The 11,936-nt window shown below is 39.2% G+C and overlaps 1 non-coding gene across 1 annotated transcript; it reads right to left on the bottom strand.

Moving 5' to 3' along the window:
• Window positions 1-9,878: 9,878 nt before the first annotated feature.
• On the bottom strand, window positions 9,879-10,064 carry LOC119866458. The gene has a single exon (XR_005380215.1). It is a non-coding gene; the product is annotated as a U2 spliceosomal RNA (small nuclear RNA).
• Window positions 10,065-11,936: the final 1,872 nt, after the last annotated feature.

Here is an 11,936-nt window from a genome sequence, read left to right as displayed (position 1 = left end):
ATTATTTTCTCCCTCCCTCCCCCTGTCCTTTCTCTCCTTCCCTCCTTCCTCCTTTCTCCTTCTCTCCCTTCCTTCCTTCTTTTCTGCTTTCCAGGACTTTTTTTATTATGGCAAAGGACATGTAATATAAAATTCACCATATTAAGCATCTTAAAGTGGACAATTCAGTGACATTAATTACATTCACAATGTTGTATAACTATTACCAGTATCTATTTCCAAAATGTTTTTGTGACCCCACGAAGAATCTCTATACCCGTTAAACAACAACTCCACATGTCTCCCTCCTCAGACCTTGGTAACCTCTAATCTATTTTCTGTCTCCATGAATTTGCCTACTGTAGGCACCTCATGTAAGTGGATTTATACAATATCTATCCCTTTGGGTCTGGGTTAGCTCACATAGTATGTCCTTAAGATTCATTCTTTTTGTACCAACTTCCTTTTTTTTATAAGACTGAATAAATACTATTTCATCAAAAGTATATCATATTTTTTTCTTCCATTCATCTTTTAAACACATGGTTCTTTCTATCTTTTGGCTATTGTGAATAATCCTGCTATAACATGGATGTAAAATATCTATTTGAGTTGCTGCTTTCAATTCTTTGAATGTATTCGCAGAAGTGGAATTGCTGGATCATATGGTAATTCTATATTTAGCTTTTGAGGAACCGCCAAACTGTTTTGTTTTGTTTCAAAACGTTTTTTCATAATGGTTGCACTATTATACATTCACAATCAGCAAAGTATAATGTTTTCAATTTCTCTACATTCTTACTAACTTTTGTTATTTTCAGCTGTTTGGGTTTTATTTAATAGTAGCTTTCCTAATGGGTATGAAGTGGTATCTTAATATGGTTTGTATTTTTCTAATGACTGGTGATATTGATAATTTTTTAATGTGGTTATTGGCTATCTGTTTATCTGTCTTAGAGTAATATCTATTCAAGTCTTTTGCCCACTTTTGTATTAGGTAGTGTCTTATTGTTGTTGGAAAGTAGGAGTTCTTTGTATATTCTGGATACTAATCCCTTTTAGATAAATGATTTGCAAATATTTTCTTCCATTCTGTAGGTTGTCTCTTGACTCTCTTGATATTGTTCTTTGAGGCATAGATGTTTTAATTTTGATGCAGTCCAATTTATTTGCTTTTTCTTTTGCTGCCTGTACTTTCAGTTTCAAATGCAAGAAACCATTGCTAAATCCAATGTCATGAAAATTTCTCTTAAGTTTTTTTCTAAGCACTTTATACTTTTACCATTTATATGTAGGTCTTTGATCCTTTTTTTTTTTTTTTTTTTTTTTTTTTAGTTCTTATATATGGTGTAAGGTAAAGGTCCAACTTCATTCTTTTGCTTGTGTATATTTAATTTTCCCAGTACCATTTGTTGAAAAGATTGTCCTTCCCCAGTCTTATTTTATGTTTACACATTTTAGGCATGGTAAGAAAAGTGAGAACTACTTAAATTGCAAGCAATATATAAGTAAAATATATTATATTTAAGTAAATATGGTAACACAATCAGATAACTATGACAGAATTATGTTAATGTTACAAATCCAAGTTTCACCTCTGTTATAATCCCTACATCTGCAGGCTGGAATAATTCTTCCCCTTATTGATCTTTTAGCCTTCATTTTCTACAATATTTTTTTTGCATGAATTTTTTTTTTTTTTTTTTTTTTTTTTACTGAAATCTATTTGATGTTAACATTGTGTAAATTTGGGGCACCTGGGTGGCTCAGTTGGTTAAGCATCTGTCTTTGGCTCAGATCATGATCCCAGAGTTCTGAGATTGAGCCCTGCATTGAGCTCTCTGCTGGGGGAGGGGGAGGCCTGCTTCTCATGATCTACTGTCTACAGGATGGGGTCCAGGAAAGTTAATATTATAGTTCAAGTCCAGATCTAAAGGCCTGAAAACCAGGGAAACTAATGATGTAAGTCCCATGCAGAAGCAACCAATTTCTCTCTGGCATAATTCTTCTGTTCTAACCCAGAACTCAGAGACCAAGGTGAGGGAATTTCTGCAAAATCCACCCAGTACTCATGCATGCACAACCTAGAAATGCAGGCGAGCCCATGCCTCACAAAGCAAATCTTGACAAATGTGATTAAGAATCAATCCTTCCTGATCTAAGGTGGATAATTCTGAGGCCATTCCACGTAGCTCCTCAAAAAGCCCTAAGAAGATAGAGATGCAATTTCCTATAATGACTATTTTGAGATTACACTTTTGTATTGGTTTTCTCTTCTTTCCTGTGTTACTCTCCCTACCTCTATGGGATTACTGTCCCCCACCTCCAAATACTTTTACTCAAGGCTTGGTCTTCCTTGCTTTCCAGGAAGAACACAGGCTAATACAACAACCTCAGTCTTTTGATACATATTGTAATTATTTTTAGCTGAAAATAACAAATGATTTCTTATAACCAGTTTAAAAAGAGTAAGAGGAAAGTAGATGTTGGGAGTCAGCAAAGATTTGGCTATGTGATTAAGATAGAAACATTTGGTTTCTGTATTAGGCTAAGGCAATAGCCTGAAAATAGCCATTATGGAATCAGCTATTTTGAAGTCACTGTCAGTTGACTGGAAGCTATAATTTGTCCTGTGTGTCATTATAGTGTCTTCTTCACAATGCATTGCTCTATGCAAGGAGAGCTGGTTTGATGATTTCTCCCATATAACTGTGTCACACTCCTTCCTTTTGCTTTTTTAAACAAAAAGTTTGTTTATTTTTAAAGTGTACAATTCAGTCGTTTTCAGCATACCCACCAAGTTATGCAATCATTACCACTGTCTAACTCCCAAACATTTTTATCCCTCCAAATAGAAGCCCATTAACAGCCATTCCCAGTTCTCCCTCTCCTCCAAGTCCTTGCCAGCCGGGAATCTACTCTCTGGTAGAAAGTAACTGGTCTACTCTAGTCATTTAATATTAATATTAATGGAATCATATAATACGTGACCTTCTCTGTCTGGATTCTTTTACCTACCATAATGTTTTCAAGGTTCATCCATGTTGTACCATGTGTCAATGTTCTTTCTTCTTGACATGGACCAATTCCTTGCTACCAGCTGGGCTGTCCTACAGTTCAATTCCACCACTAGTTCCTGGAGTTAGCATCAGATCCCACAAGGTTAAGGGATCAGTCCCACAAGACTGAACCCACTTCAGACCCCAGCTGCTGATGGGGTGCCTAGCTTACCCACATTTCTGCCCAGCCAACTACATATTTAGGGGTTTCCATGAACCCACATCTTAGGTTTGATGATTCACTGGAATAACTTCAACTCACAGAACTCAAGAAAGCACTTTACTTATTGTTATCAGTTTATTATAAAGATATAACTCAGGAAGAGCCAAATCAAAGAGATGCATGGGGAAAGTCTGGAGAGGAGGCACAGGACTACCATGCCCTCTCAACGCATGCCACCCTCCCAGCACTTTGATGTGTTCACTAACCTGGAAGCCCTCTGAGCCCTGCTGTTTAGGGGATTTTTATGGAGGTTTCATTCATAATTGATTAGATCATTAGCTATTGGTGATTGAACTCAATCTTCTGTCTCTCTTTCTTCCTTGGATTTTGGGAGTAGGACCAAAACTTCCTGGCTGATCTTGCTTGCAACCAACTCCCATTGTGAAGCTTTTGGGCCCACCAAGAGTCACTCCACTAGTGTGAACTCAGGTATGAATAACAAAAGACCTTCTTATCACCCCATCACATAGGAGATTCAAATGGCATTATGGAGCTCTGTGCCAGGAAACAGGAACAAAGACCAAATATATATTTCTTTTTGTGCCATAATACTTTATTTCCTTTTATGGCTGAATAATAGCCCAGTTTATGGATACACCACATTTGTTTATCTAGTCCTCTGTGGGTGGACATTTGGGTTGTTTCCACCTCTGGCTATTATGAATAGTACCACGGTGAACATTCACGTACAATCTTTGTGTGGACATATGTTTTCTTTCCTCTTGGGTAAATACCTAGAAATTGAGTTGCTGAATCAAATGGTAACTCCATATTTAACTTTTAGAGGAACTGTCAAACTCCAGTACTCTTTTCCAAACACTCATATTTTTTTAAACTTTCTTTTCTTGTCTTCTTAAAGATTTACTTATTTATTTGAGAGAGAAAGAGAGAGGGGGAGCACACACAGAGGGAGAGGGAGAAGTAGACTCCTTGCAGAGCAGGCAGCCTGATGCAGGGCTCTATTTTTTTTTTTTTTTAATTTTTGATGTACACTATTTAGGTTTTATCTCTCCATTAACTTTAGAAACTCCTAGAAAGGACTAATGTTTTCTACCTCCCTGCATCTGCCACAATATTGATCCTAATGCTCTGCACTTAGTAGGAACTCAGTAAGTATTTGTGTATGATCACTTAATTAAGACAATATGGCCTTTATCATGGGAGTCGGTAACTGACTGTATCTTATTGTATCTGGTTATACTATATAGTTATACAATATGTATGGTTATATGATATAGTATCTTATTGTCAGCTGGTTGTTGGAGATAGATATAGATAGATCTATATAAATGTAGATGGCTTTCTTTGCTTTCTTTACCTTCTACTCTGGAGAAATTCAGGCAACTGTTGTTGTGTGTAAGGAGTGGGGTTAGAAAGAATGGCTTACCCAAAACTTCTGGTCAAGTGCTTATACAGATTCCCAGAGAATGTTTATCAGTTCTGACTCAAAGTAATGTATCCAATTGAAGCCATACTTATGGACTGGAAGTAATCTGGAAATATTTTCCTTACGCTAATCAACTCATCTCAACTCTCTCTTCATGACTATAAGGCCTTACTCCAGAGGTTAGTCAGGACTCTTTCAGTTGTGAATGATAGGAAATCAACTTAAAGCAACTCATGCAAAAAAAGAAAGAAAGAAAAGAAGAAAGGGAAGGAAATGAAAGGAAAAAGGAGGAAAAATTTATTGGCTGTGAGTTTAGTTCCTAAGCTTTGGGTAAGGATGGGTCCATGGTCATAACATTGTTTGCTAATGCTCACTGTCTTCCTGAGTCTGTTGGCTCTGTTTTATCTGTTTATTTATTTATTTTTAGAAAGACTCTTTCTATCTGGCATGTCCCCTAGCAGCTTCCCTTGCTTCTCACTATTTCTTTGACATAAATACAAGAAAGCAAGGCAAGAGCTTGGACAAATTCAATTCACCATCCTACTAGTGACAAAGGAACATAACATCAGGCTGAATTATTTTCTTATTTGGATAGAAACTCTGGAGATACTCTCAGAGTCTAGATATCCACCTATCATAATAGTGTCCACTACTTCTCCCCACCACCACCTCCTCCAGAAATGTTTGGTGTACCAACTTGTACCTCATGTTCAGAGAGCAAGTACTGAATCCTGTGCTTGTAAAAAAAACAGATGCTGATACCAGCTATAGGATGATTGGAAAATAAAGTGTCTCAGCCCCCATTCTTTAAAACTTCTTGCCATGCCTTTCCATTTCTGCTTGCACCTTTGATTTGGTCTTGTCAACCCCAATGGAAAGGGGCCTGGTACCACTGAACAGCTATTCGTGGGAGAGGACCTCAAGTGACAGGTGAGGTTAAACCCAATGGTGCTCAGGGCATTGGTTAGGACACACAACGTGAGCTCTTCCCTCAGTTGACCCTAACATTCCTACATCTTTTCCAATTCTGAGAAATGAATCTCTATAATGATAATAAAAACTAGGGTGTCCTCACATGCCCAGCTCACCTCAAGGGTGAGATTTCAAAGTTCTCTGTGCCCTCAGCCTTTAGTCCCTCTGTAGTTACTGCTCCATCAGTCCCTAAAACTTTCTGAGCCAGAAATAGGAAGAAAACATGGGGAGGACTGGAGGCTGACTCACCTCACACTGTTGTGCTCCAGCAAGAATCCAAGGAGTCCAAATTTTCTATTTAAACCAAGCCAACATTACAAAAATATATTTGTCAAGGTAGAAGGAGATATGAGTTTTGTTACCGTAAATTATAAAATTTATTTATTTATTTATTAAAGATTTTGTTTATTCATGAGAGACATACAGCGAGAGAGGCAGAGACATAGGCAGAGGGAGAAGCAGGCTCCCACGGGGAGCCTGATGTGGGACTTGACCCCAGGACCCTGGGATCACGACCTGCGCCAAAGGTAGTTGCTCAACCACTGAGCCATCCAAGTGCCCCATAAATTATAAATTTTAAATATTAAGTCTATAGTTTGTTTCCTTGCCTGTATTTGTGCCTTGGGCCCAGCAAATGTCAGAGACAGACCAACCTCTCTTTTTCTGTTTTCTCACTAACTTAGCTGCTCACTAACTGCTATCGTGAGCACCTTCATAAGACAGAAATTAAAGCCTTGATTTTGCTCAGCCAAGTCTTATATTTGTATCTACTTGTGCCTTCAGAGGACAATCATTGATAGATCTAAACCCCACCAAGTAGAGAGAGTTTCAGAAAGAGGATGCTGTGATCAATATGTTTAAATCTTATTTGGAAAATGTTGTTGGTGTGAAATGGAAGAAAAGAATTCTATCAGTATTGGTTAAGGATAGGAAGCCTCAGCTGCAGCTGCAAGAAACCAAGGAACAATAAGTAGTGGAATACAAAACAAGTATGACAGCTCACCTAACAGAAAAAGTCACTTTATTGGAGGAACTTACAGAACTTTGCATTCAGTTTCATACCACCTACCTAAGAGGTAAGATTTATTTTGGTTATTTGAAGATGAGGAAATCAAGGCACAAGTAAGTCAAGTACTTATGGTATGTGAATTGTTATTATTTTTAAAGATTTTATTTATTTATTCATGAGACACTCAGAGAGAAAGAGAGGCAGAGACACAGGCAGAGGGAGAAACCAGCTCTACGCAGGGAGCCCGACGTGGGACTTGATCCCAGGTCTCCAGGATCAAGCCCTCGGCTGAAGGCAGCGCTAAACCACTGAGCCACCCAGGCTGCCCTGGTATGTGAATTACATCTCAATTTTTTTTAAAAAAAGTCATATATCACCATTTGACCAGAAGCAGTTACATAATTTTTAGGGCCCAGTACAAAAGAAAAATGTGGGACTCTTTGTTCAAATATTATGAGGAATTTCAAGATGGTGACAGTAGAGCACCAGCGCAAGCACAAGGTCCTTTTAAGCATGTGGCTCAACGTGATACCATGAAGCCAGCCACACACATGGTATAGGTGAAGCCAGACACAGATCTCAGATTCATGTTTCCAAATCGGGTATGTGATCAGTGATTCTCAAACTGGGAAACAAGTTCCTGGGGTTCCTCTGATAAGCCCTGTCTCCTCTTTGATTCCTTATCTCTCTCCGGGTGATTTCCTTCTCTCTGATCTCTTCAGAGTCACACTCCTTTAAAGAGAATGTCTTCACACACTGCTGCTTTACCTTCCATTTACTACCTTGCTTCCTTTCCCACCTGCTATGGACAACCGGATTTGGTCGGGCTTTTTCATAGTATATGGCTTCCTTGTTGCTTGAATCCATGAGTATTGCTCAGTACTTATCTCTCTGACCTCTCTGCAGCATTTGTCATAGCTGGGAACTCTTCTTTCTCCAAGCTCATATCTTAGTTTAATGACACCATCACTTCCTTGTATTGCTCTCAGGTTTCTGTTCTTGCTCTCCTTTGCAGACCCCTAGTCTGCTAGTCACACCCCAACAGTTACTATGGCATATAAGCTAACTAACATACACAGGACTCAATCTTTGGGCCCTCTTATCTTCTCTGTCTACACTATCTTCCTAACCCTACATACCATGTAGGTGCTGAGCACTCAGAATTTTCTCTTTAGTCTAGGCCAAACCTCTCCCTTGAGCTCCAGTCCCAAATCACTCTCTGTCAGTGTGGCTTATCCATTGGAATGACTCAGGCCGCTCAAACTTAATATGTCCAAAACTGGGCTTGACATTCCTTTACCACCCCAAAGCCAGTCCTTCCCTAGCTTTACTCATCTCAGTATCTAGAACTATCATGTAAGCTCTTGCTCAATTCAGAAATGTGGAAACCATCCTCAATTTATCAGTAAATTTTATAGAAACTCTCACCAAAAATCCTATCTCAGATGTATTTGCTACTATTTCTCACGATAACACATTAACTCAACTAGTCCATCAGTTCTAAATTCATTCCAATAGTCTCAGCCCTGGGTCTTCTCACTTCTTCTGTTGCTCTCCCTCCGATCCATTTTTCATATATAGCCAGAGCAACACTGTCCCATAGAAATATAACATGACCACATATGTAATTTAAAATTTTCTAGTAGCCACATTAAACTAAAGAGAAACAGGTGAAAATAATTTTGATAATATGCTTTATTAACCAAACGTATTCAAATATGTCAACATGTAATCGATATAAAGATTAGTGAGATATTTTACATTTTAATATAATTTTATTTTTTAATGTTTTTTTTTTTTAAAGATTTTATTCATTTATTCATGAGCAACACAGAGAGAGAGAGACAGAGAGAGAGAGGCAGAGACACAGGCAGAGGGAGAAGGAGGCTCCATGCAGGGAGCCCGACGTGGGACTCCATCTCGGGTCTCCAGGATCAGGCCCCGGGCTGCAGGCGGCGCCAAACCGCTGCGCCACCGGGGCTGCCCTACATTTTAATATAATTTTAAATGAAACATTTTTTTTAAATTTTTATTTATTTATGATAGGCACACAGTGAGAGAGAGAGAGAGGCAGAGACACAGGCAGAGGGAGAAGCAGGCTCCATGCACCGGGAGCCCGACGTGGGATTCGATCCCGGGTCTCCAGGACCGCGCCCTGGGCCAAAGGCAGGCGCCAAACCGCTGCGCCACCCAGGGATCCCGAAACATTTTAAATACACAAAATAATGTATATTCTACACTTATAGTGCATCTCAATTCTGACTTGCCATAATTCAAGCACTTAACAGCCACATGTGGCTAGTGACTATCACACTTCAAAGAGGCAGAGTGATCTTTTTAAAAGTAAGTTGGGTTAAATATTTTATTTATTTATTTGATACACAGAGAGAGAGCACAGGCAGGCAGAGCAGCAGGCAGAAGGAGAGGGAAAAGCAGACTCCCCGCTGAGCAGGGAGCCCAATGTGGAGCTCGATCCCAGGACCCAGGACCTGCGCTGAAGGGAGATGCTTAACCGACTGGGCCGTGCCCCAAAAGTAAGTTGGGTTAAGTAATCACCTGCTCAGTAACTCCTCAATGGTTTCATAGCACACTTGGAATAAAACCTAAGCTCCTCACCATGATCTCTCCACATCTTTTCAATATCTGCAACATCCTTGGGCTCTGTTTCTGTTCATTTTGCTTCAGCCACCTTGGTCTCCTTTCAGTTTTGAGAATGCACCAACTCTCCATCTCCATATATGTCTTGGCTGGCTCCTCCTTATCCTTAAATGACAGCTAAAATAGTATTTCCTCAGAGAAGCCTGCCCTACCTGTCTCTAAAAAGGTCCATCTAGTTACCATTTATCTACAGTACTCTGCTTATTACCCTCAGTGTGCTTTCTTCAGCTTGTGATTATATATTTACCAATCAGTTTATTGTCTATCTTCTGTTAGACTGTAAATTTTATGAAGGACAGAATTATCTCCAGTACTATATACCAATTCTGGCTCTAGCTGGCAATCAATAAATATTTGTTGAATAAATGAAGGTCTGCACCCTCCCCTGCACCCTCATTAAGGGAACTAAGAAACAAATTGATTTCAGTAGTGCTGTGTATCAAATGACAATAAATGCATGATAAATAAATACATTATGGTTAGAAGAGATTCTTTCCCATTAACCAAAGAAAGTTTCAAATGTAGGCAAAATTAGATTCAGTTTGTTATTTTACTTTTTTAAAAATGTTAAGCAACCTTTATTTCCCTTGAGGGGGGTGCACCGTTCCTAGAAGTACTGCGATACCAGGTCGATGCATGGAGGGAGCAAGCTTCTACTCCATCTCCTAATTCCAAAAATCCATTTAATATATTGTCCTCAGATAGAGAATGTATCAGATATTAAACTGATAAGAACAGATTCTACACTTAATCTTAGCCAAAAGGCCAAAATGTGATATATCTTTCTTAAGAGATCTTGATTATTTATTCTGCCAATAAAGCAATTAACCTGAGGAAAAAAGTTCTAAGGATTGTGGTGCATCTGGGAAACCCTACATCTTAATATAATAACTCTGTGAAAGTTAAAACTCTTGCTCTAGGAGAGAGAACCAGACACCCCAAAACCTCTGGCTTTGAGGAAAGGTAGCTAGAAGATGGATGAATGCCCTGATCCCAACCTAGAGTGATGATCCACTTGTTTATTCATTTGGCAAATGTTTATGAATAGCAGGCATTATTCTAGGCTCTGGAGATAAAATAAAACAAACAGGCAAAAATTCCTGTCCTCATAGAGCTTATATTCTAGTAAGGGAAGATAGATGGTAAGAAACTAATTTTGTAATATGTTAATAGTGATAAGCTCTAGGAAGAAAAATTAAGCCAGGATGAGGGGTAGAGAGTACAGGCTTACAATTTTAGCTAGGGTGACCAGACAAGGCCTCACTGATATGGTGACATTTGCATAAAGCACTGAGGGAGGTGAGGGAGTAACCCAGGTAGCTGGCTGAGGTAAGAAAGTTCCAGCATTAAAGGGATGGCAAGGAGGCCAGTAGGGCTGGAGTAGAGTGAATGGTAGAAAAGTTGGAGATGAAATCACAGATGTTGGGAATCAGTGGATAGATCAGGGAAAGCCCGAAGTAGGCCATTATAAAGACTTGGTATTTACTCTGGGTGAAGTGCAAAGTCAGTGGAGGCTGAGAGCAGAAGAATGATGTGAGGGGTGCCTGGGTGGCACAGGGGTTAAGTGTCTGCCTTCAGGTCATGATCCTGGGGAACCAACCGGGATTGTTCCCCGCAGCTGGCTCCCTGCTCAGCAGGGAGTCTGCTTCTCTCTCTCTCTCCCTCTCCCTCTGTCCCTCTTTCCCCCACCCCATGTTCTTGCTCTCAAATAAGTAAAATCTTTAAAAAAAAAGACTGACACGATTCTTACACTTTAGAATGGCTTCTCTCACATGTGTGCTGAAATGAGTGAATGCATGAATGAAAGAAAATGGAGCAAGAAAGAAAATAGAACTAGTAGGCCTTCACTTAACCTGAAATCCAAGAAACAATGCTAGAAACAATCTCTTAAAAAGAAGTGTAACAACACCTGATCACTTTTTCACCACATTAAAGGCATAACGACCCACTTGAGGTGCTTGATCCCTAGCTACAGGTCTCTCCTTGGGCTTGCCTATCTTCTGGAGGGGTGAGGAAGACACTTGAGCTCGGGAGAGAAAAGCAGCTGGTTGCTGGTGAGGCTGGAGCAGGACCTGAAGCAGCCCCCTTTGTCACTGGAAACCTGACCCCTTTCAGTTTGGTCAGACAATGAGGGCCTTGGCTGGGGAATGTTAGGGAAGCCTGCCAAGATTACAGGCTGCCTCTCTCAGTCTACACAACCTTTGAGAGAGTAGCATATCTTTTGAATTTGAAAAAATGAGATGAAGCAGAAGGGAGAACCAACATTTCTCATTAGTATAACAAGCAGATAATGTCAAAATATGTCGCTGAATCTATTCTGTTCCCACTGTGAGAAAGTAAAACATCCACAAACAGAAAAGAAGATATAATTGTGGGGTTTAGAATTTAAGGAACTCCAAAATGGCTTATCTAGATAAATTTATCTCTACTAATCATTGTTTACCCTTTTTGCACTCTTTTATTTTTAATTTATTTTAGAATGGAAATGAATTTTTTCTGGTTATAAAAAGTAATACATGTATGGGGTCAAAAATTTAAACAGTACAAAAAAGTATACAATGCTAAGAAATAAGAAATAATATAGACATGTAAAGTCTCAATAATATGAACATGTAAGGTCTTTCCTAAATTCATCTACCTATTTGACCC

Source organism: Canis lupus, chromosome 27 (genome assembly GCF_011100685.1).
Source record: "Canis lupus familiaris isolate Mischka breed German Shepherd chromosome 27, alternate assembly UU_Cfam_GSD_1.0, whole genome shotgun sequence".
Lineage (NCBI taxonomy): Eukaryota > Metazoa > Chordata > Mammalia > Carnivora > Canidae > Canis > Canis lupus.
The sequence above is the reverse complement of the archived record's forward strand: the minus strand, read 5'-3'. Positions and strand labels throughout refer to the sequence as shown.